Consider the following 5,444-nt stretch of genomic DNA (forward strand, 5'->3'; position numbering starts at 1 on the left):
TCCCTCTTTCCTTTCTGCCACCAGCCCCTCCCTCTCCCTCCAACCCCCTTCCTCCTCCCCTCCCCCCCCCAGTGAAAATGCATTTCTGTGTCTCATACCTTCTTTGACTGAAAGCATAAAGCATACGTCCCACTTTTCCTGCATACAGAGATGTTTCCTGTATTTATTATTGCCAGTGGCTTTTGTGACACTTAGAAGGATTCTTAGCTTGCCGAGACATCACTTCCTGTTTTTTTTTTCCCCCTTAATCTATAAAATTTTGGTTTCTGTTGTTAAGTAGCAAGCATATCAAAAATGTGTGGAGAACGACCACCACTCAGCTTTCATAAACCCACTTTTCTCATATGGAATATGTTTTCAGGAAGAAGTAACACGTGGCAGAGGCGATGGAGGCCTCCCGTGCATCACTTGAGCCCATTTGCCTCCTGTTTCTGCGGAGGTAAACATGAGCCAGATTGGGGTGTTCACCCTTCCCGTGTGTGTTCTTAGGCTTTTAGTATATGTGTCACAGCAGTCTTGCTTGGCATGTTCTGAAACGACGAAACCTTCTCACAGGGCACATCGCTTGGCCATTTCTTAACTCATCATGGTTCCTGAGGGGAAGCCAAAGTAATACACGTACCTTGTACTCATTCGTGTCGGCAACCAAAGATGACAAACAAACCTCTTGCACGGTCCATTTGCTAATGGGCACTGGTTCCAGGGTTCCACAGTTAAAACAGCAGTACTGCAGTGAACTTTCTGGACACGTCTCCGTGAGGAGAGTTGGCATGGCGAGAATGACCGTCGCCTACGATGCCCACAGGATGGGTGAGTGCATTGGCATCTCCAAATAAACTAGGTGTTGCGGACCACTCTCCGAGGTGATCGCAGAAGTCTCCCTGCCGCCAGCAGAGACGAGAGAGCCCACGGCTCCAAACTCAGCAACGTGGTAAGCATCGGGGTTCGGTTAGATTTTCACATACGTCCGCCCATCGAATGGCAGTGCCACGGTATCTCAAGGTTGTTTCCGTGTACAGTTCTCGGGTGACTGGTGAGAGGAAGTAGCTCGTCAGGGGGAAAAGGACTATTCCGGGATGCTCGCCTGTGAATCACCCTTCCCGGATTCTTGCACCATCGTCTGGATTTCCAGCGAGCCCTCCGTCAGTGACACGGCACGCAATCAGAAGTTTGGATTCTAGCATGAACGCATGTTTCGACCTCTGCTGTGTGTGCTTCTTGTCTGCTCTGGTATCCACGAGTCTTTCCTTTGCTTTGGTTTTCATGGACAGATCTTGGATCCATCCTTCCTGACAGGAAGTGTCTGCATAAATGGACAGCAGCCTGTGTGCTGTGCCATTGAGTCGCGGGTTATTTTCACCTTTCAAAAGCGTTTCCCCCCCACCCCCATGGAGGTTTGACGTCGATCTTGTGTGGCTATCCTGGATACCTATCAGCTACATGACGGATATTTATGTGCCTCGTTTCTCCAAGTTTCAGAGGTAGTAATTTTGCCTCCTCTCATTTCTGAATCTTAGACCGTTAGCATCATCAACTCCTCTGAAGCGTATCTGATATTTGTATTTGTTTGAATAGAAGAATCTTAATCTATAGAATAGGTTCCAGAGAAGTTATTACAGATGCATACCGTCTGTGTGATCCTGGTGCGAGCATATTACATCTTATTCCAGAACACAGTGCAGTGTATCAGACTTCCAATATTTGGATGTGCACTTTGAACCCCCGCCCCCACCCCCACCCCCACCACCCCCACACACATGTGAGATACACTTTTCACGGATGTCAATACAGTGTACGGGGTGGCTGGTGGGTGGGCACAAAAAACAAAAACAAAAAAGGACTCCCTGAAGTATATACTTTGGCCAAAATACTGGGACTCTTTCAACGTGAAAAGCAAAGCAGAAATATGGACTTTTAAAGACCCTACCTGTCTGGTATGTGCAGTGTAAATCAACGAGACGAATACCCGGGTCAGTAAAATGTTCACAAGGAAAGATTTCCTATGAACTCTCAGTAAGCTTGTCCACATCGAGCCCTCACGTATGTAGGCCGTTTGGGCAGCCGTGCGAAAACTGCCTCTTAAAGGATCAAGCATCAGAATCAGAGAGGAAGAGTTTGCAGTAGACTCACTGGCACCCGGATAGTTTAATGCACCTACATGTACATTTTACATCAGAGTCAAAATTGGAGTTCTGGTAATCCCGTGGAGACATCTTGCTGAAATGCCACGAAAATGGTTGCCGCGTTCCAAGGACCTAAACGACAACACCAAAGGAAAAAAAAAAGTCAATGCAGAGTTCAGTTCACTCCAAATATGTTTTCAGTCGCTAGTCTGGACCAGGCATTAGAGCTAAGGAAATGGTTCTCCTTCCTATGGAGTTTACGATCTAGTGAAAAAAAACTGCAAGTGACGGAAGGAACTGTTTGTCTCTTTCTCTTGGTGCCTGCCTCTGCCTCTTACACGTTAGCACGTTGACTCTGTAAACCATTTCTGGTGAGGAAAATCAGCTTCCACCTCTCATCGGGAGAGTCATCTACTTTCATGCGTGAGGTTGACGTGCTGTGCTGTCACCGTGGACGGGACACACGGGACTTGCAGCAGCAGCAGCAGCAGCAGCAGCAGCAGCAGCAGCAGCAGCAGCCCAGAGTTCCAGACTGGGATAGGATAGGAACACTCGGGTCTACTTTCAGTCTCCTGGACTTTCATTTCTCTGGCTCTGGGTGAACCAGTTTCCAGCGAGGCATCCAACGGAACTAGGGGAACTGTTGACTACCTGGCATCCTCTAAGAGTGCCACTTCTGGGCGGGTACACAAAAACTAGCCAAACTCCCAAAAGGCGTAAAGGAGGAGCACACTGGTAAGGTCCCACGAGATCCAGAGCTCCGAGGCGACTCTTGCTCAGTGGGAAGGCAAGAGGGGAATCGAGGCAAGGTGCAGGCCACGCTGGTAAGGAGTGCTCAAGTCCAGTGGGCCTGGCAGAGGAGGTGATGACCAATCGTTCTAAAACTTCCAGAAAATTCTAATAAAAGATGTTATGTTAAGCACGAAGGCTGATTTAAGTGGAACCGAAATGGACGTGTCCTTGCTACAATCAGCTGCCTAAGTTTACCGGCAGGCATTGAAGTGGATGGTATCTGCTAAATCTTTCCAGGCTCCAGGGCGAAGCGAGGGGACGCCCTCCCACAGAGAAAAGGCCGACCGACCGACCGACCGACCGACCGACCGACCGACCGACCGGGTGTGTCGCACGGCTGTCTTTCTCTCTCCCAGGTGGGAGCTTCCTCTTCAAGTTAAAGCCAGACACACACGCCTCTGGCTTGCCTTTCTAAAGAACTGGGAGGGATGTCGGTCCCCAGAGCCTGAAAAGGAAGAAGTGTCTTCTCTTCTGCCCACAAGCCTGACCTCAATACAAACTCTCGAACGGAGAGGCTTGGCCCCCAAGAGAAGTAGACAGTCTGATAAGGTGATGCAGCCAAATCTATTTTAATGCAAGGAAAGAAAATAGTCAAAAGTCCTGTGAACTACTACAATAGGGGACTCGTTCTCTAAATCTTTTTGGTGAAAACCTAGTCTACTTATTGAGCTCATTATCTTCAAAATTTTGGAGGTTCTCTTTTGTTTTTAAACTAGACTCCCCAAAACGGAAGAAATCTGTCTTCCGCAGCACGGCCTGGCTTTCAGTGACTGGTGCTAGAATGGTACTTGCATTTTATTTCCAGCCCCCTGGACACACACAGTCCCTATCATTTCAGAGCCTTCATTCAGCCCTGTTAGTCTGGGGCCGTCGAAACCTTTACCCAGTTATGTCAACTGCTCACCTTCAGAGTGTATTCTTGAGAACTGAGACACTTTGGGTCAAATGAGCTAAAAGGAAGCAAGGCAATTGGATATATTAGTAACTCAAATCTTTGTGTCGGTTTATCTGTCTGTCTGTGTATATGTTCTCTCATGAAAAGTATTGCTAGCTGTAGTACATTACATCTCAATCTGTATGTTGGTGTGTGTGTCTAAGTGGGTCAATGAGAAATCTATTTCTACCTCCGGATGGTACTAATAAAATGGATTTACAGACAAGCGCTTGTGAAAATTGGACGTTCTAAAACTTCCAGAAAATTCCAATAAAAGATGTGAAGCGTGAATGCTAATTTAAGTGGAACCGAAAGGGACGTGTCCTTGGGATTTTCAGCTGCCTACGTTCACCTGCAGTCATTTAGGTGGATGTTATCTGCTAAATCTTCCCAGAATAAAATGATTAGAGGCTTGACTCTGTCTCACATTCAGTCAAGGTTTGGCATAGTGAAGAATGAGTCGGCTAAGTGTGTAGCAAGCGAACAGCTCAATACTAATTGTGTGTTGCAGTGTGTAATCCCACCGACAGCCTGAGAATTTTTGTCGTCACCTAAAATCTTAAAGTTTTGCTCAGTTCAGACATATTCTGTGCTTAGTGAGACTGTGCCTTAAAGCACACGATTCCAGAAATTAGTCAAGGTGCTCATAAATTTGTCCATCTAAAGAATGCTAGTGTGACGGCTTACAATAGCCTACTTCTCAGTGTTCACTGAAAATTGCAAGTTCCTAACGATTTTGAATTTTAACTAAAAGTATTTGAAGTCATGAGGAAAACATTTGTGCATGCTAAAAAAAGAACAAAAAACGGGTCTTTGGATAAAAGGAAGTAACTTTGTTCTAAAGTACAGCTGTTTCTTTAAAGAGGGAGAACACGGATGTGTAAGGAAAGTTGTGGAAAGCTTGTGGAAAAACGGATATGGTCATGCTCTGTGAAATAAAAGCAAATGAGTCTCGATATCAAGGACACGGCAAAATTCGAATTTTGTTTTCGGCGAAAAAGACAATGTTTTCTCAAACGGTTAGTCTGCTGCTCTTCGTGTTGAAAGATTGCAAAAGGTTTTCTAATTGTTTTATCAAAGCAGTTTCTCATGCTTCAAGTCTCAAGGAGTCGTCTGAGTATTGAAGAAAATGAGATCCCCCCAGTAAAAGGACTAAAAGCTAAACGTTGCTCACGACTGTGGAACCTTCTGTATTTGCCTTTGAGGTATTTTGTGGTCATGCTGGTTAAGTGGATAAGTATTGCTTCTTGGCAACGTATCATCTTATTGAGGCAAGTGCCGAAGAAACTTCCTTCTGACGGCGTCCCAGAATCAAGTTCAAAAAGGTGCTTATACCTCTACTTAACTCTGATATTTTCCCGAGGGCCCCTGGAACCTGTCAGAGGAATTTTTTCTCCTCGTCGGGGAAAATATTTGGCTAATTTGGCCTATTTATCTGACTGACACACACACACACACACACACACACACACACACACGCACGCACGCACGCACGCACGCACACATTTATTTATTTGTTTATTTATTTACCTGGAGAGCACTGCCAAAGGGAATGATGCTAAACTTTGTGACTGAATGTTCTGTGTCACAAAAAT

This window comes from Manis pentadactyla, unplaced genomic scaffold, assembly GCF_030020395.1.
Source record: "Manis pentadactyla isolate mManPen7 unplaced genomic scaffold, mManPen7.hap1 scaffold_469, whole genome shotgun sequence".
NCBI classification, from domain to species: domain Eukaryota; kingdom Metazoa; phylum Chordata; class Mammalia; order Pholidota; family Manidae; genus Manis; species Manis pentadactyla.